We start from the raw sequence: 22,452 nt of genomic DNA on the forward strand, positions 1-22,452 counted from the left end.
TTGCAACTCAGGGGGGCCTGTCCGTTCCTCTGGCTCAGTGGCGTGGCTCTGCACGGCCCGGGCACCGGGAGGACCCTGAGTCCCTCGGCTTGCCCCGCTGAGCCACCCGGCCCGCCTGGGTCAGCCGGCCAGGCCGCCCAGAATGTGCTCGGATCGATGATGACTCCCTCAACAGCATTCCTTGGAAAAGCTGAACAAAATGAGTGAGAACTCCCTCCCGTCGTTCTCATCGAAACTGAGGTCCAGCACGTTGTCCGCCCCAGGGAAGGTAAGCGTCAGGGACAGCAGGCTTCCCATTGGTCACACCCCTGCAAGCAGCGGCACCCGCGGCCTGCGCCTGGGAGAGGCTCGCGGGGTGTCTCCGGGTCAGGGAGCCGTTTCCCCACCTTCGCGGGCTTTCCACGGCTCGCAGGCAAGGAGCCTGAGGGCAATGAGCGGCATCTGAGGTCGAGTGGGGCAGCTGGTGCCCAAGGCCTAGGACTTCAAAGGCGTGTCTGTGGCACGGGCCCTGGGAGCCGGGGGCAGGGACCTGGCTGGCAGGGCCCGCGGGCAGTGGCTGGCGACTGGGGTCGAGTGGGGCGGCTGGTCCCCCCCAAGGCCTAGGACTTCACCGGCGTGTCTTGTGGCACCGGCCCTTGGGAGTCGAGGGCTGGGGCCTGCGAGGGCCCGGAGGGCTGTGCGGGCCTAAGCGCGCGGCGGTGTGTGTTGAGGGGCCGGGCGAGGCAAGCCTGGCGGGCCGTGGGGGGCGCGGGAGCCCCAGCCCGAGGCGGCGGCCATCCCTGGACACGAGCCCTTTCTCTCACTGACGTACGTGGAGCGGCCCCTGGCTCGGGCTTCTGGGCCAGGGCAAGAGGCCGGGCTGCGGCACCGGCCAGGTTGGAACCATCGGCCCTGCCCGGCGGCCACGCAAGGCGGCAAGTGGCGCCGGCGCTTCGGGCCCAGGGTGAAGTCGGCATGCCGTGCCGGCCGAAGGCCTGAACGGGAACGGCACGGTCCAGAGGGGACCGCGCCCTGGGGGAGTGCCCGGGCCTGCTCAGCCCTGGTGTCTCGTGGCGTCCCCGCGTCCGTCGTGGGTTACGCGGAGTCCTGCGGCCTCCTCCCGTGGATGGCAAAGTCAGTGGCTCCCAGGGCCGGCTTCAGGGTGCAGCGGTGTGGCACGGCGGTCCCCCTCCTCAGGGCCCTCCTGGCCGCTGGTCTCCGGAGGAAGGGCGCCAGGGGTGGTGGCCTTTCAACAGGGGCCCTCAACAGGGCCCCGGCCAAAGAGGCTGCCCCCCAGCCCCCGCCCGGGCCTGCCACGGAGGCGTTGTCTCCTCGGGCACGGAGCTGGTGGGGCCAAAGTAGACACCCCGGGAGGGACTGCCCCTTGCAGTCGGGCACGGTGTGCCTCCCGTCCTCTCGGGTGGGCCGCAGGTTCCTCTGCGGTGACCTGGCAGGCAGGCGCGGGCCTGCGATCCCTGAGGCCAGGCGCGGTGCCTCGGCCCCGCGGGCCGCTTGGCAGAGGTCCGTCTCCCGTGGCGAGGGCGACGTGATCTCCTCTCGCTGTGGCCCTGGCCTGCGGGGCTGCAGCCCTCGTGTTCCCTGTGAGGGCCACGCGCGTGTTCCTGGGCCGTGGGCAGGGGCCACGTCGCCTGCCGCGGGCCGCATCCTTGCAAAGGTCAAAGCCTGTCTGCGGCTGCCCTCCCTGCAGCTTCCGGCCGTCGGCGGCCCGGTCCATCTGGCAGAGCTGGCGGGAGGGAATTTCCATGCAGGTGGGAACACACTCCCACGGAGCGGGCAGCCCAGGGAATGCTCGTTCCCTTGCGGGCCGGGGCCCTGGCGCCCCGTGGCCGTGGCCTCGCCGACTCCCTGGTAGGGAACGCGCACGCGGCTCGGTGGGCTTTGGCGCCGGCGTCAGTTGGGGGCCGGGCCCGGGCAGCCTAGCCGCCCCGGCCATTCTGGCGGAGTGGAGAGGTGGGGGCACCGTTTGTCCCGTGGCCGCCTGGGAGGGCGCTGCCTCGTCCTCTGCCCCGTAGCCTGCGGGCCAGGGCGGCCAGACTCCCTGGGGGCAGGTTTTGGGTTTTCCTGGGACCCCTGAGGTTCCATCCAGTGCTGGCTTCCACGGTGCACGTGGAAAGGGTGGGCAGCGGCGGGAACGGATGCGTGTGGAGGTCGGTGGGCACCGCGTGGCCAGAGAGTGTTTGGGAGGGCCAGGGCCTGGCCCGCGTCCGCGGCCCAGAGGCGTCCAGCGCGGCTCCCTGGTGTGCAAGGCCACCGGGCCTGTGCCAGTCGCCTGACGCGACGCCGGGGCCAGGACCTGCGCCCCAGGCACGCGTGCTCTTGCAGGGACCCAGGCCGCCCGGCTCAGCAGCCCCCTACAGCCCCTAGCCCAGCCTCCCAGCACACAGGAGCCTCCGTGCGCACGAAGAGGCACGCGCTCCCGCTCCCACAGTGCCCTGCGCCCGTGGCTTGTTGCCCGTCCGCAGGCAGCCCCAGGGGGCCGAGGGACAGGACAGGCAGACGGACGCAAGGCGTGGTCGCGGATTCGTTCTGCCCGGCGTGGCGAGCGGAGCCCCCGGGTACCTTGGTGACGCCCGCGGGCGATTGCTCCCCCTTTCTCAGGTGCAGTGGCCACGCCAGGCTCGCGGTCGGCCGAGACACGAAGGCCTCCCTGGCCCCCGAGTGCCTGTGGTTTGCGGTACGGCCGGAAGAAGCGTGGCCCGGAACGGGCACCTTGCTGACGGGAGCGTCCAGACGGTAAGCCTTCCCTGGGTGTCAGCTCGTGCCCCTGGCTTTAGGCTTTCCCGGGGCTGCCCGAGAGGCCGCTAGTGCAGGTGGCCCGCTGGGCACGTGGGGTTTTGCTCCCAGAGGGGCCTGTCCGTTCCTCTGGCTCAGTGGGCGTGGCTCTGCACGGCCCGGGCACCGGGAGGACCCTGAGTCCCTCGGCTTGCCCCGCTGAGCCACCCGGCCCGCCTGGGTCAGCCGGCCAGGCCGCCCAGAATGTGCTCGGATCGATGATGACTCCCTCAACAGCATTCCTTGGAAAAGCTGAACAAAATGAGTGAGAACTCCCTCCCGTCGTTCTCATCGAAACTGAGGTCCAGCACGTTGCCCGCCCCAGGGAAGGTAAGCGTCAGGGACAGCAGGCTTCCCATTGGTCACACCCCTGCAAGCAGCGGCACCCGCGGCCTGCGCCTGGGAGAGGCTCGCGGGGTGTCTCCGGGTCAGGGAGCCGTTTCCCCACCTTCGCGGGCTTTCCACGGCTCGCAGGCAAGGAGCCTGAGGGCAATGAGCGGCATCTGAGGTCGAGTGGGGCAGCTGGTGCCCAAGGCCTAGGACTTCAAAGGCGTGTCTGTGGCACGGGCCCTGGGAGCCGGGGGCAGGGACCTGGCTGGCAGGGCCCGCGGGCAGTGGCTGGCGACTGGGGTCGAGTGGGGCGGCTGGTCCCCCCCAAGGCCTAGGACTTCACCGGCGTGTCTTGTGGCACCGGCCCTTGGGAGTCGAGGGCTGGGGCCTGCGAGGGCCCGGAGGGCTGTGCGGGCCTAAGCGCGCGGCGGTGTGTGTTGAGGGGCCGGGCGAGGCAAGCCTGGCGGGCCGTGGGGGGCGCGGGAGCCCCAGCCCGAGGCGGCGGCCATCCCTGGACACGAGCCCTTTCTCTCACTGACGTACGTGGAGCGGCCCCTGGCTCGGGCTTCTGGGCCAGGGCAAGAGGCCGGGCTGCGGCACCGGCCAGGTTGGAACCATCGGCCCTGCCCGGCGGCCACGCAAGGCGGCAAGTGGCGCCGGCGCTTCGGGCCCAGGGTGAAGTCGGCATGCCGTGCCGGCCGAAGGCCTGAACGGGAACGGCACGGTCCAGAGGGGACCGCGCCCTGGGGGAGTGCCCGGGCCTGCTCAGCCCTGGTGTCTCGTGGCGTCCCCGCGTCCGTCGTGGGTTACGCGGAGTCCTGCGGCCTCCTCCCGTGGATGGCAAAGTCAGTGGCTCCCAGGGCCGGCTTCAGGGTGCAGCGGTGTGGCACGGCGGTCCCCCTCCTCAGGGCCCTCCTGGCCGCTGGTCTCCGGAGGAAGGGCGCCAGGGGTGGTGGCCTTTCAACAGGGGCCCTCAACAGGGCCCCGGCCAAAGAGGCTGCCCCCCAGCCCCCGCCCGGGCCTGCCACGGAGGCGTTGTCTCCTCGGGCACGGAGCTGGTGGGGCCAAAGTAGACACCCCGGGAGGGACTGCCCCTTGCAGTCGGGCACGGTGTGCCTCCCGTCCTCTCGGGTGGGCCGCAGGTTCCTCTGCGGTGACCTGGCAGGCAGGCGCGGGCCTGCGATCCCTGAGGCCAGGCGCGGTGCCTCGGCCCCGCGGGCCGCTTGGCAGAGGTCCGTCTCCCGTGGCGAGGGCGACGTGATCTCCTCTCGCTGTGGCCCTGGCCTGCGGGGCTGCAGCCCTCGTGTTCCCTGTGAGGGCCACGCGCGTGTTCCTGGGCCGTGGGCAGGGGCCACGTCGCCTGCCGCGGGCCGCATCCTTGCAAAGGTCAAAGCCTGTCTGCGGCTGCCCTCCCTGCAGCTTCCGGCCGTCGGCGGCCCGGTCCATCTGGCAGAGCTGGCGGGAGGGAATTTCCATGCAGGTGGGAACACACTCCCACGGAGCGGGCAGCCCAGGGAATGCTCGTTCCCTTGCGGGCCGGGGCCCTGGCGCCCCGTGGCCGTGGCCTCGCCGACTCCCTGGTAGGGAACGCGCACGCGGCTCGGTGGGCTTTGGCGCCGGCGTCAGTTGGGGGCCGGGCCCGGGCAGCCTAGCCGCCCCGGCCATTCTGGCGGAGTGGAGAGGTGGGGGCACCGTTTGTCCCGTGGCCGCCTGGGAGGGCGCTGCCTCGTCCTCTGCCCCGTAGCCTGCGGGCCAGGGCGGCCAGACTCCCTGGGGGCAGGTTTTGGGTTTTCCTGGGACCCCTGAGGTTCCATCCAGTGCTGGCTTCCACGGTGCACGTGGAAAGGGTGGGCAGCGGCGGGAACGGATGCGTGTGGAGGTCGGTGGGCACCGCGTGGCCAGAGAGTGTTTGGGAGGGCCAGGGCCTGGCCCGCGTCCGCGGCCCAGAGGCGTCCAGCGCGGCTCCCTGGTGTGCAAGGCCACCGGGCCTGTGCCAGTCGCCTGACGCGACGCCGGGGCCAGGACCTGCGCCCCAGGCACGCGTGCTCTTGCAGGGACCCAGGCCGCCCGGCTCAGCAGCCCCCTACAGCCCCTAGCCCAGCCTCCCAGCACACAGGAGCCTCCGTGCGCACGAAGAGGCACGCGCTCCCGCTCCCACAGTGCCCTGCGCCCGTGGCTTGTTGCCCGTCCGCAGGCAGCCCCAGGGGGCCGAGGGACAGGACAGGCAGACGGACGCAAGGCGTGGTCGCGGATTCGTTCTGCCCGGCGTGGCGAGCGGAGCCCCCGGGTACCTTGGTGACGCCCGCGGGCGATTGCTCCCCCTTTCTCAGGTGCAGTGGCCACGCCAGGCTCGCGGTCGGCCGAGACACGAAGGCCTCCCTGGCCCCCGAGTGCCTGTGGTTTGCGGTACGGCCGGAAGAAGCGTGGCCCGGAACGGGCACCTTGCTGACGGGAGCGTCCAGACGGTAAGCCTTCCCTGGGTGTCAGCTCGTGCCCCTGGCTTTAGGCTTTCCCGGGGCTGCCCGAGAGGCCGCTAGTGCAGGTGGCCCGCTGGGCACGTGGGGTTTTGCTCCCAGAGGGGCCTGTCCGTTCCTCTGGCTCAGTGGGCGTGGCTCTGCACGGCCCGGGCACCGGGAGGACCCTGAGTCCCTCGGCTTGCCCCGCTGAGCCACCCGGCCCGCCTGGGTCAGCCGGCCAGGCCGCCCAGAATGTGCTCGGATCGATGATGACTCCCTCAACAGCATTCCTTGGAAAAGCTGAACAAAATGAGTGAGAACTCCCTCCCGTCGTTCTCATCGAAACTGAGGTCCAGCACGTTGCCCGCCCCAGGGAAGGTAAGCGTCAGGGACAGCAGGCTTCCCATTGGTCACACCCCTGCAAGCAGCGGCACCCGCGGCCTGCGCCTGGGAGAGGCTCGCGGGGTGTCTCCGGGTCAGGGAGCCGTTTCCCCACCTTCGCGGGCTTTCCACGGCTCGCAGGCAAGGAGCCTGAGGGCAATGAGCGGCATCTGAGGTCGAGTGGGGCAGCTGGTGCCCAAGGCCTAGGACTTCAAAGGCGTGTCTGTGGCACGGGCCCTGGGAGCCGGGGGCAGGGACCTGGCTGGCAGGGCCCGCGGGCAGTGGCTGGCGACTGGGGTCGAGTGGGGCGGCTGGTCCCCCCCCAAGGCCTAGGACTTCACCGGCGTGTCTTGTGGCACCGGCCCTTGGGAGTCGAGGGCTGGGGCCTGCGAGGGCCCGGAGGGCTGTGCGGGCCTAAGCGCGCGGCGGTGTGTGTTGAGGGGCCGGGCGAGGCAAGCCTGGCGGGCCGTGGGGGGCGCGGGAGCCCCAGCCCGAGGCGGCGGCCATCCCTGGACACGAGCCCTTTCTCTCACTGACGTACGTGGAGCGGCCCCTGGCTCGGGCTTCTGGGCCAGGGCAAGAGGCCGGGCTGCGGCACCGGCCAGGTTGGAACCATCGGCCCTGCCCGGCGGCCACGCAAGGCGGCAAGTGGCGCCGGCGCTTCGGGCCCAGGGTGAAGTCGGCATGCCGTGCCGGCCGAAGGCCTGAACGGGAACGGCACGGTCCAGAGGGGACCGCGCCCTGGGGGAGTGCCCGGGCCTGCTCAGCCCTGGTGTCTCGTGGCGTCCCCGCGTCCGTCGTGGGTTACGCGGAGTCCTGCGGCCTCCTCCCGTGGATGGCAAAGTCAGTGGCTCCCAGGGCCGGCTTCAGGGTGCAGCGGTGTGGCACGGCGGTCCCCCTCCTCAGGGCCCTCCTGGCCGCTGGTCTCCGGAGGAAGGGCGCCAGGGGTGGTGGCCTTTCAACAGGGGCCCTCAACAGGGCCCCGGCCAAAGAGGCTGCCCCCCAGCCCCCGCCCGGGCCTGCCACGGAGGCGTTGTCTCCTCGGGCACGGAGCTGGTGGGGCCAAAGTAGACACCCCGGGAGGGACTGCCCCTTGCAGTCGGGCACGGTGTGCCTCCCGTCCCCTCGGGTGGGCCGCAGGTTCCTCTGCGGTGACCTGGCAGGCAGGCGCGGGCCTGCGATCCCTGAGGCCAGGCGCGGTGCCTCGGCCCCGCGGGCCGCTTGGCAGAGGTCCGTCTCCCGTGGCGAGGGCGACGTGATCTCCTCTCGCTGTGGCCCTGGCCTGCGGGGCTGCAGCCCTCGTGTTCCCTGTGAGGGCCACGCGCGTGTTCCTGGGCCGTGGGCAGGGGCCACGTCGCCTGCCGCGGGCCGCATCCTTGCAAAGGTCAAAGCCTGTCTGCGGCTGCCCTCCCTGCAGCTTCCGGCCGTCGGCGGCCCGGTCCATCTGGCAGAGCTGGCGGGAGGGAATTTCCATGCAGGTGGGAACACACTCCCACGGAGCGGGCAGCCCAGGGAATGCTCGTTCCCTTGCGGGCCGGGGCCCTGGCGCCCCGTGGCCGTGGCCTCGCCGACTCCCTGGTAGGGAACGCGCACGCGGCTCGGTGGGCTTTGGCGCCGGCGTCAGTTGGGGGCCGGGCCCGGGCAGCCTAGCCGCCCCGGCCATTCTGGCGGAGTGGAGAGGTGGGGGCACCGTTTGTCCCGTGGCCGCCTGGGAGGGCGCTGCCTCGTCCTCTGCCCCGTAGCCTGCGGGCCAGGGCGGCCAGACTCCCTGGGGGCAGGTTTTGGGTTTTCCTGGGACCCCTGAGGTTCCATCCAGTGCTGGCTTCCACGGTGCACGTGGAAAGGGTGGGCAGCGGCGGGAACGGATGCGTGTGGAGGTCGGTGGGCACCGCGTGGCCAGAGAGTGTTTGGCAGGGCCAGGGCCTGGCCCGCGTCCGCGGCCCAGAGGCGTCCAGCGCGGCTCCCTGGTGTGCAAGGCCACCGGGCCTGTGCCAGTCGCCTGACGCGACGCCGGGGCCAGGACCTGCGCCCCAGGCACGCGTGCTCTTGCAGGGACCCAGGCCGCCCGGCTCAGCAGCCCCCTACAGCCCCTAGCCCAGCCTCCCAGCACACAGGAGCCTCCGTGCGCACGAAGAGGCACGCGCTCCCGCTCCCACAGTGCCCTGCGCCCGTGGCTTGTTGCCCGTCCGCAGGCAGCCCCAGGGGGCCGAGGGACAGGACAGGCAGACGGACGCAAGGCGTGGTCGCGGATTCGTTCTGCCCGGCGTGGCGAGCGGAGCCCCCGGGTACCTTGGTGACGCCCGCGGGCGATTGCTCCCCCTTTCTCAGGTGCAGTGGCCACGCCAGGCTCGCGGTCGGCCGAGACACGAAGGCCTCCCCGGCCCCCGAGTGCCTGTGGTTTGCCGTACGGCCGGAAGAAGCGTGGCCCGGAACGGGCACCTTGCTGACGGGAGCGTCCAGACGGTAAGCCTTCCCTGGGTGTCAGCTCGTGCCCCTGGCTTTAGGCTTTCCCGGGGCTGCCCGAGAGGCCGCTAGTGCAGGTGGCCCGCTGGGCACGTGGGGTTTTGCTCCCAGAGGGGCCTGTCCGTTCCTCTGGCTCAGTGGGCGTGGCTCTGCACGGCCCGGGCACCGGGAGGACCCTGAGTCCCTCGGCTTGCCCCGCTGAGCCACCCGGCCCGCCTGGGTCAGCCGGCCAGGCCGCCCAGAATGTGCTCGGATCGATGATGACTCCCTCAACAGCATTCCTTGGAAAAGCTGAACAAAATGAGTGAGAACTCCCTCCCGTCGTTCTCATCGAAACTGAGGTCCAGCACGTTGCCCGCCCCAGGGAAGGTAAGCGTCAGGGACAGCAGGCTTCCCATTGGTCACACCCCTGCAAGCAGCGGCACCCGCGGCCTGCGCCTGGGAGAGGCTCGCGGGGTGTCTCCGGGTCAGGGAGCCGTTTCCCCACCTTCGCGGGCTTTCCACGGCTCGCAGGCAAGGAGCCTGAGGGCAATGAGCGGCATCTGAGGTCGAGTGGGGCAGCTGGTGCCCAAGGCCTAGGACTTCAAAGGCGTGTCTGTGGCACGGGCCCTGGGAGCCGGGGGCAGGGACCTGGCTGGCAGGGCCCGCGGGCAGTGGCTGGCGACTGGGGTCGAGTGGGGCGGCTGGTCCCCCCCAAGGCCTAGGACTTCACCGGCGTGTCTTGTGGCACCGGCCCTTGGGAGTCGAGGGCTGGGGCCTGCGAGGGCCCGGAGGGCTGTGCGGGCCTAAGCGCGCGGCGGTGTGTGTTGAGGGGCCGGGCGAGGCAAGCCTGGCGGGCCGTGGGGGGCGCGGGAGCCCCAGCCCGAGGCGGCGGCCATCCCTGGACACGAGCCCTTTCTCTCACTGACGTACGTGGAGCGGCCCCTGGCTCGGGCTTCTGGGCCAGGGCAAGAGGCCGGGCTGCGGCACCGGCCAGGTTGGAACCATCGGCCCTGCCCGGCGGCCACGCAAGGCGGCAAGTGGCGCCGGCGCTTCGGGCCCAGGGTGAAGTCGGCATGCCGTGCCGGCCGAAGGCCTGAACGGGAACGGCACGGTCCAGAGGGGACCGCGCCCTGGGGGAGTGCCCGGGCCTGCTCAGCCCTGGTGTCTCGTGGCGTCCCCGCGTCCGTCGTGGGTTACGCGGAGTCCTGCGGCCTCCTCCCGTGGATGGCAAAGTCAGTGGCTCCCAGGGCCGGCTTCAGGGTGCAGCGGTGTGGCACGGCGGTCCCCCTCCTCAGGGCCCTCCTGGCCGCTGGTCTCCGGAGGAAGGGCGCCAGGGGTGGTGGCCTTTCAACAGGGGCCCTCAACAGGGCCCCGGCCAAAGAGGCTGCCCCCCAGCCCCCGCCCGGGCCTGCCACGGAGGCGTTGTCTCCTCGGGCACGGAGCTGGTGGGGCCAAAGTAGACACCCCGGGAGGGACTGCCCCTTGCAGTCGGGCACGGTGTGCCTCCCGTCCTCTCGGGTGGGCCGCAGGTTCCTCTGCGGTGACCTGGCAGGCAGGCGCGGGCCTGCGATCCCTGAGGCCAGGCGCGGTGCCTCGGCCCCGCGGGCCGCTTGGCAGAGGTCCGTCTCCCGTGGCGAGGGCGACGTGATCTCCTCTCGCTGTGGCCCTGGCCTGCGGGGCTGCAGCCCTCGTGTTCCCTGTGAGGGCCACGCGCGTGTTCCTGGGCCGTGGGCAGGGGCCACGTCGCCTGCCGCGGGCCGCATCCTTGCAAAGGTCAAAGCCTGTCTGCGGCTGCCCTCCCTGCAGCTTCCGGCCGTCGGCGGCCCGGTCCATCTGGCAGAGCTGGCGGGAGGGAATTTCCATGCAGGTGGGAACACACTCCCACGGAGCGGGCAGCCCAGGGAATGCTCGTTCCCTTGCGGGCCGGGGCCCTGGCGCCCCGTGGCCGTGGCCTCGCCGACTCCCTGGTAGGGAACGCGCACGCGGCTCGGTGGGCTTTGGCGCCGGCGTCAGTTGGGGGCCGGGCCCGGGCAGCCTAGCCGCCCCGGCCATTCTGGCGGAGTGGAGAGGTGGGGGCACCGTTTGTCCCGTGGCCGCCTGGGAGGGCGCTGCCTCGTCCTCTGCCCCGTAGCCTGCGGGCCAGGGCGGCCAGACTCCCTGGGGGCAGGTTTTGGGTTTTCCTGGGACCCCTGAGGTTCCATCCAGTGCTGGCTTCCACGGTGCACGTGGAAAGGGTGGGCAGCGGCGGGAACGGATGCGTGTGGAGGTCGGTGGGCACCGCGTGGCCAGAGAGTGTTTGGCAGGGCCAGGGCCTGGCCCGCGTCCGCGGCCCAGAGGCGTCCAGCGCGGCTCCCTGGTGTGCAAGGCCACCGGGCCTGTGCCAGTCGCCTGACGCGACGCCGGGGCCAGGACCTGCGCCCCAGGCACGCGTGCTCTTGCAGGGACCCAGGCCGCCCGGCTCAGCAGCCCCCTACAGCCCCTAGCCCAGCCTCCCAGCACACAGGAGCCTCCGTGCGCACGAAGAGGCACGCGCTCCCGCTCCCACAGTGCCCTGCGCCCGTGGCTTGTTGCCCGTCCGCAGGCAGCCCCAGGGGGCCGAGGGACAGGACAGGCAGACGGACGCAAGGCGTGGTCGCGGATTCGTTCTGCCCGGCGTGGCGAGCGGAGCCCCCGGGTACCTTGGTGACGCCCGCGGGCGATTGCTCCCCCTTTCTCAGGTGCAGTGGCCACGCCAGGCTCGCGGTCGGCCGAGACACGAAGGCCTCCCCGGCCCCCGAGTGCCTGTGGTTTGCGGTACGGCCGGAAGAAGCGTGGCCCGGAACGGGCACCTTGCTGACGGGAGCGTCCAGACGGTAAGCCTTCCCTGGGTGTCAGCTCGTGCCCCTGGCTTTAGGCTTTCCCGGGGCTGCCCGAGAGGCCGCTAGTGCAGGTGGCCCGCTGGGCACGTGGGGTTTTGCTCCCAGAGGGGCCTGTCCGTTCCTCTGGCTCAGTGGGCGTGGCTCTGCACGGCCCGGGCACCGGGAGGACCCTGAGTCCCTCGGCTTGCCCCGCTGAGCCACCCGGCCCGCCTGGGTCAGCCGGCCAGGCCGCCCAGAATGTGCTCGGATCGATGATGACTCCCTCAACAGCATTCCTTGGAAAAGCTGAACAAAATGAGTGAGAACTCCCTCCCGTCGTTCTCATCGAAACTGAGGTCCAGCACGTTGCCCGCCCCAGGGAAGGTAAGCGTCAGGGACAGCAGGCTTCCCATTGGTCACACCCCTGCAAGCAGCGGCACCCGCGGCCTGCGCCTGGGAGAGGCTCGCGGGGTGTCTCCGGGTCAGGGAGCCGTTTCCCCACCTTCGCGGGCTTTCCACGGCTCGCAGGCAAGGAGCCTGAGGGCAATGAGCGGCATCTGAGGTCGAGTGGGGCAGCTGGTGCCCAAGGCCTAGGACTTCAAAGGCGTGTCTGTGGCACGGGCCCTGGGAGCCGGGGGCAGGGACCTGGCTGGCAGGGCCCGCGGGCAGTGGCTGGCGACTGGGGTCGAGTGGGGCGGCTGGTCCCCCCCAAGGCCTAGGACTTCACCGGCGTGTCTTGTGGCACCGGCCCTTGGGAGTCGAGGGCTGGGGCCTGCGAGGGCCCGGAGGGCTGTGCGGGCCTAAGCGCGCGGCGGTGTGTGTTGAGGGGCCGGGCGAGGCAAGCCTGGCGGGCCGTGGGGGGCGCGGGAGCCCCAGCCCGAGGCGGCGGCCATCCCTGGACACGAGCCCTTTCTCTCACTGACGTACGTGGAGCGGCCCCTGGCTCGGGCTTCTGGGCCAGGGCAAGAGGCCGGGCTGCGGCACCGGCCAGGTTGGAACCATCGGCCCTGCCCGGCGGCCACGCAAGGCGGCAAGTGGCGCCGGCGCTTCGGGCCCAGGGTGAAGTCGGCATGCCGTGCCGGCCGAAGGCCTGAACGGGAACGGCACGGTCCAGAGGGGACCGCGCCCTGGGGGAGTGCCCGGGCCTGCTCAGTCCTGGTGTCTCGTGGCGTCCCCGCGTCCGTCGTGGGTTACGCGGAGTCCTGCGGCCTCCTCCCGTGGATGGCAAAGTCAGTGGCTCCCAGGGCCGGCTTCAGGGTGCAGCGGTGTGGCACGGCGGTCCCCCTCCTCAGGGCCCTCCTGGCCGCTGGTCTCCGGAGGAAGGGCGCCAGGGGTGGTGGCCTTTCAACAGGGGCCCTCAACAGGGCCCCGGCCAAAGAGGCTGCCCCCCAGCCCCCGCCCGGGCCTGCCACGGAGGCGTTGTCTCCTCGGGCACGGAGCTGGTGGGGCCAAAGTAGACACCCCGGGAGGGACTGCCCCTTGCAGTCGGGCACGGTGTGCCTCCCGTCCTCTCGGGTGGGCCGCAGGTTCCTCTGCGGTGACCTGGCAGGCAGGCGCGGGCCTGCGATCCCTGAGGCCAGGCGCGGTGCCTCGGCCCCGCGGGCCGCTTGGCAGAGGTCCGTCTCCCGTGGCGAGGGCGACGTGATCTCCTCTCGCTGTGGCCCTGGCCTGCGTGGCTGCAGCCCTCGTGTTCCCTGTGAGGGCCACGCGCGTGTTCCTGGGCCGTGGGCAGGGGCCACGTCGCCTGCCGCGGGCCGCATCCTTGCAAAGGTCAAAGCCTGTCTGCGGCTGCCCTCCCTGCAGCTTCCGGCCGTCGGCGGCCCGGTCCATCTGGCAGAGCTGGCGGGAGGGAATTTCCATGCAGGTGGGAACACACTCCCACGGAGCGGGCAGCCCAGGGAATGCTCGTTCCCTTGCGGGCCGGGGCCCTGGCGCCCCGTGGCCGTGGCCTCGCCGACTCCCTGGTAGGGAACGCGCACGCGGCTCGGTGGGCTTTGGCGCCGGCGTCAGTTGGGGGCCGGGCCCGGGCAGCCTAGCCGCCCCGGCCATTCTGGCGGAGTGGAGAGGTGGGGGCACCGTTTGTCCCGTGGCCGCCTGGGAGGGCGCTGCCTCGTCCTCTGCCCCGTAGCCTGCGGGCCAGGGCGGCCAGACTCCCTGGGGGCAGGTTTTGGGTTTTCCTGGGACCCCTGAGGTTCCATCCAGTGCTGGCTTCCACGGTGCACGTGGAAAGGGTGGGCAGCGGCGGGAACGGATGCGTGTGGAGGTCGGTGGGCACCGCGTGGCCAGAGAGTGTTTGGCAGGGCCAGGGCCTGGCCCGCGTCCGCGGCCCAGAGGCGTCCAGCGCGGCTCCCTGGTGTGCAAGGCCACCGGGCCTGTGCCAGTCGCCTGACGCGACGCCGGGGCCAGGACCTGCGCCCCAGGCACGCGTGCTCTTGCAGGGACCCAGGCCGCCCGGCTCAGCAGCCCCCTACAGCCCCTAGCCCAGCCTCCCAGCACACAGGAGCCTCCGTGCGCACGAAGAGGCACGCGCTCCCGCTCCCACAGTGCCCTGCGCCCGTGGCTTGTTGCCCGTCCGCAGGCAGCCCCAGGGGGCCGAGGGACAGGACAGGCAGACGGACGCAAGGCGTGGTCGCGGATTCGTTCTGCCCGGCGTGGCGAGCGGAGCCCCCGGGTACCTTGGTGACGCCCGCGGGCGATTGCTCCCCCTTTCTCAGGTGCAGTGGCCACGCCAGGCTCGCGGTCGGCCGAGACACGAAGGCCTCCCCGGCCCCCGAGTGCCTGTGGTTTGCGGTACGGCCGGAAGAAGCGTGGCCCGGAACGGGCACCTTGCTGACGGGAGCGTCCAGACGGTAAGCCTTCCCTGGGTGTCAGCTCGTGCCCCTGGCTTTAGGCTTTCCCGGGGCTGCCCGAGAGGCCGCTAGTGCAGGTGGCCCGCTGGGCACGTGGGGTTTTGCTCCCAGAGGGGCCTGTCCGTTCCTCTGGCTCAGTGGGCGTGGCTCTGCACGGCCCGGGCACCGGGAGGACCCTGAGTCCCTCGGCTTGCCCCGCTGAGCCACCCGGCCCGCCTGGGTCAGCCGGCCAGGCCGCCCAGAATGTGCTCGGATCGATGATGACTCCCTCAACAGCATTCCTTGGAAAAGCTGAACAAAATGAGTGAGAACTCCCTCCCGTCGTTCTCATCGAAACTGAGGTCCAGCACGTTGCCCGCCCCAGGGAAGGTAAGCGTCAGGGACAGCAGGCTTCCCATTGGTCACACCCCTGCAAGCAGCGGCACCCGCGGCCTGCGCCTGGGAGAGGCTCGCGGGGTGTCTCCGGGTCAGGGAGCCGTTTCCCCACCTTCGCGGGCTTTCCACGGCTCGCAGGCAAGGAGCCTGAGGGCAATGAGCGGCATCTGAGGTCGAGTGGGGCAGCTGGTGCCCAAGGCCTAGGACTTCAAAGGCGTGTCTGTGGCACGGGCCCTGGGAGCCGGGGGCAGGGACCTGGCTGGCAGGGCCCGCGGGCAGTGGCTGGCGACTGGGGTCGAGTGGGGCGGCTGGTCCCCCCCAAGGCCTAGGACTTCACCGGCGTGTCTTGTGGCACCGGCCCTTGGGAGTCGAGGGCTGGGGCCTGCGAGGGCCCGGAGGGCTGTGCGGGCCTAAGCGCGCGGCGGTGTGTGTTGAGGGGCCGGGCGAGGCAAGCCTGGCGGGCCGTGGGGGGCGCGGGAGCCCCAGCCCGAGGCGGCGGCCATCCCTGGACACGAGCCCTTTCTCTCACTGACGTACGTGGAGCGGCCCCTGGCTCGGGCTTCTGGGCCAGGGCAAGAGGCCGGGCTGCGGCACCGGCCAGGTTGGAACCATCGGCCCTGCCCGGCGGCCACGCAAGGCGGCAAGTGGCGCCGGCGCTTCGGGCCCAGGGTGAAGTCGGCATGCCGTGCCGGCCGAAGGCCTGAACGGGAACGGCACGGTCCAGAGGGGACCGCGCCCTGGGGGAGTGCCCGGGCCTGCTCAGCCCTGGTGTCTCGTGGCGTCCCCGCGTCCGTCGTGGGTTACGCGGAGTCCTGCGGCCTCCTCCCGTGGATGGCAAAGTCAGTGGCTCCCAGGGCCGGCTTCAGGGTGCAGCGGTGTGGCACGGCGGTCCCCCTCCTCAGGGCCCTCCTGGCCGCTGGTCTCCGGAGGAAGGGCGCCAGGGGTGGTGGCCTTTCAACAGGGGCCCTCAACAGGGCCCCGGCCAAAGAGGCTGCCCCCCAGCCCCCGCCCGGGCCTGCCACGGAGGCGTTGTCTCCTCGGGCACGGAGCTGGTGGGGCCAAAGTAGACACCCCGGGAGGGACTGCCCCTTGCAGTCGGGCACGGTGTGCCTCCCGTCCTCTCGGGTGGGCCGCAGGTTCCTCTGCGGTGACCTGGCAGGCAGGCGCGGGCCTGCGATCCCTGAGGCCAGGCGCGGTGCCTCGGCCCCGCGGGCCGCTTGGCAGAGGTCCGTCTCCCGTGGCGAGGGCGACGTGATCTCCTCTCGCTGTGGCCCTGGCCTGCGGGGCTGCAGCCCTCGTGTTCCCTGTGAGGGCCACGCGCGTGTTCCTGGGCCGTGGGCAGGGGCCACGTCGCCTGCCGCGGGCCGCATCCTTGCAAAGGTCAAAGCCTGTCTGCGGCTGCCCTCCCTGCAGCTTCCGGCCGTCGGCGGCCCGGTCCATCTGGCAGAGCTGGCGGGAGGGAATTTCCATGCAGGTGGGAACACACTCCCACGGAGCGGGCAGCCCAGGGAATGCTCGTTCCCTTGCGGGCCGGGGCCCTGGCGCCCCGTGGCCGTGGCCTCGCCGACTCCCTGGTAGGGAACGCGCACGCGGCTCGGTGGGCTTTGGCGCCGGCGTCAGTTGGGGGCCGGGCCCGGGCAGCCTAGCCGCCCCGGCCATTCTGGCGGAGTGGAGAGGTGGGGGCACCGTTTGTCCCGTGGCCGCCTGGGAGGGCGCTGCCTCGTCCTCTGCCCCGTAGCCTGCGGGCCAGGGCGGCCAGACTCCCTGGGGGCAGGTTTTGGGTTTTCCTGGGACCCCTGAGGTTCCATCCAGTGCTGGCTTCCACGGTGCACGTGGAAAGGGTGGGCAGCGGCGGGAACGGATGCGTGTGGAGGTCGGTGGGCACCGCGTGGCCAGAGAGTGTTTGGCAGGGCCAGGGCCTGGCCCGCGTCCGCGGCCCAGAGGCGTCCAGCGCGGCTCCCTGGTGTGCAAGGCCACCGGGCCTGTGCCAGTCGCCTGACGCGACGCCGGGGCCAGGACCTGCGCCCCAGGCACGCGTGCTCTTGCAGGGACCCAGGCCGCCCGGCTCAGCAGCCCCCTACAGCCCCTAGCCTAGCCTCCCAGCACACAGGAGCCTCCGTGCGCACGAAGAGGCACGCGCTCCCGCTCCCACAGTGCCCTGCGCCCGTGGCTTGTTGCCCGTCCGCAGGCAGCCCCAGGGGGCCGAGGGACAGGACAGGCAGACGGACGCAAGGCGTGGTCGCGGATTCGTTCTGCCCGGCGTGGCGAGCGGAGCCCCCGGGTACCTTGGTGACGCCCGCGGGCGATTGCTCCCCCTTTCTCAGGTGCAGTGGCCACGCCAGGCTCGCGGTCGGCCGAGACACGAAGGCCTCCCTGGCCCCCGAGTGCCTGTGGTTTGCGGTACGGCCGGAAGAAGCGTGGCCCGGAACGGGCACCTTGCTGACGGGAGCGTCCAGACGGTAAGCCTTCCCTGGGTGTCAGCTCGTGCCCCTGGCTTTAGGCTTTCCCGGGGCTGCCCGAGAGGCCGCTAGTGCAGGTGGCCCGCTGGGCACGTGGGGTTTTGCTCCCAGAGGGGCCTGTCCGTTCCTCTGGCTCAGTGGGCGTGGCTCTGCACGGCCCGGGCACCGGGAGGACCCTGAGTCCCTCGGCTTGCCCCGCTGAGCCACCCGGCCCGCCTGGGTCAGCCGGCCAGGCCGCCCAGAATGTGCTCGGATCGATGATGACTCCCTCAACAGCATTCCTTGGAAAAGCTGAACAAAATGAGTGAGAACTCCCTCCCGTCGTTCTCATCGAAACTGAGGTCCAGCACGTTGCCCGCCCCAGGGAAGGTAAGCGTCAGGGACAGCAGGCTTCCCATTGGTCACACCCCTGCAAGCAGCGGCACCCGCGGCCTGCGCCTGGGAGAGGCTCGCGGGGTGTCTCCGGGTCAGGGAGCCGTTTCCCCACCTTCGCGGGCTTTCCACGGCTCGCAGGCAAGGAGCCTGAGGGCAATGAGCGGCATCTGAGGTCGAGTGGGGCAGCTGGTGCCCAAGGCCTAGGACTTCAAAGGCGTGTCTGTGGCACGGGCCCTGGGAGCCGGGGGCAGGGACCTGGCTGGCAGGGCCCGCGGGCAGTGGCTGGCGACTGGGGTCGAGTGGGGCGGCTGGTCCCCCCCAAGGCCTAGGACTTCACCGGCGTGTCTTGTGGCACCGGCCCTTGGGAGTCGAGGGCTGGGGCCTGCGAGGGCCCGGAGGGCTGTGCGGGCCTAAGCGCGCGGCGGTGTGTGTTGAGGGGCCGGGCGAGGCAAGCCTGGCGGGCCGTGGGGGGCGCGGGAGCCCCAGCCCGAGGCGGCGGCCATCCCTGGACACGAGCCCTTTCTCTCACTGACGTACGTGGAGCGGCCCCTGGCTCGGGCTTCTGGGCCAGGGCAAGAGGCCGGGCTGCGGCACCGGCCAGGTTGGAACCATCGGCCCTGCCCGGCGGCCACGCAAGGCGGCAAGTGGCGCCGGCGCTTCGGGCCCAGGGTGAAGTCGGCATGCCGTGCCGGCCGAAGGCCTGAACGGGAACGGCACGGTCCAGAGGGGACCGCGCCCTGGGGGAGTGCCCGGGCCTGCTCAGCCCTGGTGTCTCGTGGCGTCCCCGCGTCCGTCGTGGGTTACGCGGAGTCCTGCGGCCTCCTCCCGTGGATGGCAAAGTCAGTGGCTCCCAGGGCCGGCTTCAGGGTGCAGCGGTGTGGCACGGCGGTCCCCCTCCTCAGGGCCCTCCTGGCCGCTGGTCTCCGGAGGAAGGGCGCCAGGGGTGGTGGCCTTTCAACAGGGGCCCTCAACAGGGCCCCGGCCAAAGAGGCTGCCCCCCAGCCCCCGCCCGGGCCTGCCACGGAGGCGTTGTCTCCTCGGGCACGGAGCTGGTGGGGCCAAAGTAGACACCCCGGGAGGGACTGCCCCTTGCAGTCGGGCACGGTGTGCCTCCCGTCCTCTCGGGTGGGCCGCAGGTTCCTCTGCGGTGACCTGGCAGGCAGGCGCGGGCCTGCGATCCCTGAGGCCAGGCGCGGTGCCTCGGCCCCGCGGGCCGCTTGGCAGAGGTCCGTCTCCCGTGGCGAGGGCGACGTGATCTCCTCTCGCTGTGGCCCTGGCCTGCGGGGCTGCAGCCCTCGTGTTCCCTGTGAGGGCCACGCGCGTGTTCCTGGGCCGTGGGCAGGGGCCACGTCGCCTGCCGCGGGCCGCATCCTTGCAAAGGTCAAAGCCTGTCTGCGGCTGCCCTCCCTGCAGCTTCCGGCCGTCGGCGGCCCGGTCCATCTGGCAGAGCTGGCGGGAGGGAATTTCCATGCAGGTGGGAACACACTCCCACGGAGCGGGCAGCCCAGGGAATGCTCGTTCCCTTGCGGGCCGGGGCCCTGGCGCCCCGTGGCCGTGGCCTCGCCGACTCCCTGGTAGGGAACGCGCACGCGGCTCGGTGGGCTTTGGCGCCGGCGTCAGTTGGGGGCCGGGCCCGGGCAGCCTAGCCGCCCCGGCCATTCTGGCGGAGTGGAGAGGTGGGGGCACCGTTTGTCCCGTGGCCGCCTGGGAGGGCGCTGCCTCGTCCTCTGCCCCGTAGCCTGCGGGCCAGGGCGGCCAGACTCCCTGGGGGCAGGTTTTGGGTTTTCCTGGGACCCCTGAGGTTCCATCCAGTGCTGGCTTCCACGGTGCACGTGGAAAGGGTGGGCAGCGGCGGGAACGGATGCGTGTGGAGGTCGGTGGGCACCGCGTGGCCAGAGAGTGTTTGGCAGGGCCAGGGCCTGGCCCGCGTCCGCGGCCCAGAGGCGTCCAGCGCGGCTCCCTGGTGTGCAAGGCCACCGGGCCTGTGCCAGTCGCCTGACGCGACGCCGGGGCCAGGACCTGCGCCCCAGGCACGCGTGCTCTTGCAGGGACCCAGGCCGCCCGGCTCAGCAGCCCCCTACAGCCCCTAGCCTAGCCTCCCAGCACACAGGAGCCTCCGTGCGCACGAAGAGGCACGCGCTCCCGCTCCCACAGTGCCCTGCGCCCGTGGCTTGTTGCCCGTCCGCAGGCAGCCCCAGGGGGCCGAGGGACAGGACAGGCAGACGGACGCAAGGCGTGGTCGCGGATTCGTTCTGCCCGGCGTGGCGAGCGGAGCCCCCGGGTACCTTGGTGACGCCCGCGGGCGATTGCTCCCCCTTTCTCAGGTGCAGTGGCCACGCCAGGCTCGCGGTCGGCCGAGACACGAAGGCCTCCCCGGCCCCCGAGTGCCTGTGGTTTGCGGTACGGCCGGAAGAAGCGTGGCCCGGAACGGGCACCTTGCTGACGGGAGCGTCCAGACGGTAAGCCTTCCCTGGGTGTCAGCTCGTGCCCCTGGCTTTAGGCTTTCCCGGGGCTGCCCGAGAGGCCGCTAGTGCAGGTGGCCCGCTGGGCACGTGGGGTTTTGCTCCCAGAGGGGCCTGTCCGTTCCTCTGGCTCAGTGGGCGTGGCTCTGCACGGCCCGGGCACCGGGAGGACCCTGAGTCCCTCGGCTTGCCCCGCTGAGCCACCCGGCCCGCCTGGGTCAGCCGGCCAGGCCGCCCAGAATGTGCTCGGATCGATGATGACTCCCTCAACAGCATTCCTTGGAAAAGCTGAACAAAATGAGTGAGAACTCCCTCCCGTCGTTCTCATCGAAACTGAGGTCCAGCACGTTGCCCGCCCCAGGGAAGGTAAGCGTCAGGGACAGCAGGCTTCCCATTGGTCACACCCCTGCAAGCAGCGGCACCCGCGGCCTGCGCCTGGGAGAGGCTCGCGGGGTGTCTCCGGGTCAGGGAGCCGTTTCCCCACCTTCGCGGGCTTTCCACGGCTCGCAGGCAAGGAGCCTGAGGGCAATGAGCGGCATCTGAGGTCGAGTGGGGCAGCTGGTGCCCAAGGCCTAGGACTTCAAAGGCGTGTCTGTGGCACGGGCCCTGGGAGCCGGGGGCAGGGACCTGGCTGGCAGGGCCCGCGGGCAGTGGCTGGCGACTGGGGTCGAGTGGGGCGGCTGGTCCCCCCCAAGGCCTAGGACTTCACCGGCGTGTCTTGTGGCACCGGCCCTTGGGAGTCGAGGGCTGGGGCCTGCGAGGGCCCGGAGGGCTGTGCGGGCCTAAGCGCGCGGCGGTGTGTGTTGAGGGGCCGGGCGAGGCAAGCCTGGCGGGCCGTGGGGGGCGCGGGAGCCCCAGCCCGAGGCGGCGGCCATCCCTGGACACGAGCCCTTTCTCTCACTGACGTACGTGGAGCGGCCCCTGGCTCGGGCTTCTGGGCCAGGGCAAGAGGCCGGGCTGCGGCACCGGCCAGGTTGGAACCATCGGCCCTGCCCGGCGGCCACGCAAGGCGGCAAGTGGCGCCGGCGCTTCGGGCCCAGGGTGAAGTCGGCATGCCGTGCCGGCCGAAGGCCTGAACGGGAACGGCACGGTCCAGAGGGGACCGCGCCCTGGGGGAGTGCCCGGGCCTGCTCAGCCCTGGTGTCTCGTGGCGTCCCCGCGTCCGTCGTGGGTTACGCGGAGTCCTGCGGCCTCCTCCCGTGGATGGCAAAGTCAGTGGCTCCCAGGGCCGGCTTCAGGGTGCAGCGGTGTGGCACGGCGGTCCCCCTCCTCAGGGCCCTCCTGGCCGCTGGTCTCCGGAGGAAGGGCGCCAGGGGTGGTGGCCTTTCAACAGGGGCCCTCAACAGGGCCCCGGCCAAAGAGGCTGCCCCCCAGCCCCCGCCCGGGCCTGCCACGGAGGCGTTGTCTCCTCGGGCACGGAGCTGGTGGGGCCAAAGTAGACACCCCGGGAGGGACTGCCCCTTGCAGTCGGGCACGGTGTGCCTCCCGTCCTCTCGGGTGGGCCGCAGGTTCCTCTGCGGTGACCTGGCAGGCAGGCGCGGGCCTGCGATCCCTGAGGCCAGGCGCGGTGCCTCGGCCCCGCGGGCCGCTTGGCAGAGGTCCGTCTCCCGTGGCGAGGGCGACGTGATCTCCTCTCGCTGTGGCCCTGGCCTGCGGGGCTGCAGCCCTCGTGTTCCCTGTGAGGGCCACGCGCGTGTTCCTGGGCCGTGGGCAGGGGCCACGTCGCCTGCCGCGGGCCGCATCCTTGCAAAGGTCAAAGCCTGTCTGCGGCTGCCCTCCCTGCAGCTTCCGGCCGTCGGCGGCCCGGTCCATCTGGCAGAGCTGGCGGGAGGGAATTTCCATGCAGGTGGGAACACACTCCCACGGAGCGGGCAGCCCAGGGAATGCTCGTTCCCTTGCGGGCCGGGGCCCTGGCGCCCCGTGGCCGTGGCCTCGCCGACTCCCTGGTAGGGAACGCGCACGCGGCTCGGTGGGCTTTGGCGCCGGCGTCAGTTGGGGGCCGGGCCCGGGCAGCCTAGCCGCCCCGGCCATTCTGGCGGAGTGGAGAGGTGGGGGCACCGTTTGTCCCGTGGCCGCCTGGGAGGGCGCTGCCTCGTCCTCTGCCCCGTAGCCTGCGGGCCAGGGCGGCCAGACTCCCTGGGGGCAGGTTTTGGGTTTTCCTGGGACCCCTGAGGTTCCATCCAGTGCTGGCTTCCACGGTGCACGTGGAAAGGGTGGGCAGCGGCGGGAACGGATGCGTGTGGAGGTCGGTGGGCACCGCGTGGCCAGAGAGTGTTTGGCAGGGCCAGGGCCTGGCCCGCGTCCGCGGCCCAGAGGCGTCCAGCGCGGCTCCCTGGTGTGCAAGGCCACCGGGCCTGTGCCAGTCGCCTGACGCGACGCCGGGGCCAGGACCTGCGCCCCAGGCACGCGTGCTCTTGCAGGGACCCAGGCCGCCCGGCTCAGCAGCCCCCTACAGCCCCTAGCCTAGCCTCCCAGCACACAGGAGCCTCCGTGCGCACGAAGAGGCACGCGCTCCCGCTCCCACAGTGCCCTGCGCCCGTGGCTTGTTGCCCGTCCGCAGGCAGCCCCAGGGGGCCGAGGGACAGGACAGGCAGACGGACGCAAGGCGTGGTCGCGGATTCGTTCTGCCCGGCGTGGCGAGCGGAGCCCCCGGGTACCTTGGTGACGCCCGCGGGCGATTGCTCCCCCTTTCTCAGGTGCAGTGGCCACGC

The 22,452-nt window shown here is 71.9% G+C and overlaps 8 non-coding genes across 8 annotated transcripts; all 8 read left to right on the plus strand.

The window, feature by feature from the left end:
- Positions 1-150: 150 nt before the first annotated feature.
- Positions 151-244, plus strand: LOC132675316 (small nucleolar RNA SNORD116). The gene has a single exon (XR_009608743.2). It is a non-coding gene; the product is annotated as a small nucleolar RNA SNORD116 (small nucleolar RNA).
- Positions 245-2,984: 2,740 nt separating this feature from the next.
- LOC144616784 (small nucleolar RNA SNORD116) lies at positions 2,985-3,078 on the plus strand. Its single transcript, XR_013556534.1, has one exon. It is a non-coding gene; the product is annotated as a small nucleolar RNA SNORD116 (small nucleolar RNA).
- Positions 3,079-5,818: 2,740 nt separating this feature from the next.
- Positions 5,819-5,912, plus strand: LOC144616783 (small nucleolar RNA SNORD116). The gene has a single exon (XR_013556533.1). It is a non-coding gene; the product is annotated as a small nucleolar RNA SNORD116 (small nucleolar RNA).
- Positions 5,913-8,653: 2,741 nt separating this feature from the next.
- Positions 8,654-8,747, plus strand: LOC144616782 (small nucleolar RNA SNORD116). The gene has a single exon (XR_013556532.1). It is a non-coding gene; the product is annotated as a small nucleolar RNA SNORD116 (small nucleolar RNA).
- Positions 8,748-11,487: 2,740 nt separating this feature from the next.
- Positions 11,488-11,581, plus strand: LOC144616781 (small nucleolar RNA SNORD116). The gene has a single exon (XR_013556531.1). It is a non-coding gene; the product is annotated as a small nucleolar RNA SNORD116 (small nucleolar RNA).
- A 2,740-nt stretch (positions 11,582-14,321) lies between these two features.
- Positions 14,322-14,415, plus strand: LOC144616780 (small nucleolar RNA SNORD116). Its single transcript, XR_013556530.1, has one exon. It is a non-coding gene; the product is annotated as a small nucleolar RNA SNORD116 (small nucleolar RNA).
- Positions 14,416-17,155: 2,740 nt separating this feature from the next.
- LOC144616779 (small nucleolar RNA SNORD116) lies at positions 17,156-17,249 on the plus strand. The gene has a single exon (XR_013556529.1). It is a non-coding gene; the product is annotated as a small nucleolar RNA SNORD116 (small nucleolar RNA).
- Positions 17,250-19,989: 2,740 nt separating this feature from the next.
- On the plus strand, positions 19,990-20,083 carry LOC144616778 (small nucleolar RNA SNORD116). Its single transcript, XR_013556528.1, has one exon. It is a non-coding gene; the product is annotated as a small nucleolar RNA SNORD116 (small nucleolar RNA).
- The last annotated feature ends 2,369 nt before the right edge of the window (positions 20,084-22,452 follow it).

This window comes from Panthera onca, chromosome B3 (genome assembly GCF_046562875.1).
Source record: "Panthera onca isolate mPanOnc1 chromosome B3, mPanOnc1 haplotype 2, whole genome shotgun sequence".
Classification (NCBI taxonomy): Eukaryota; Metazoa; Chordata; class Mammalia; order Carnivora; family Felidae; genus Panthera; species Panthera onca.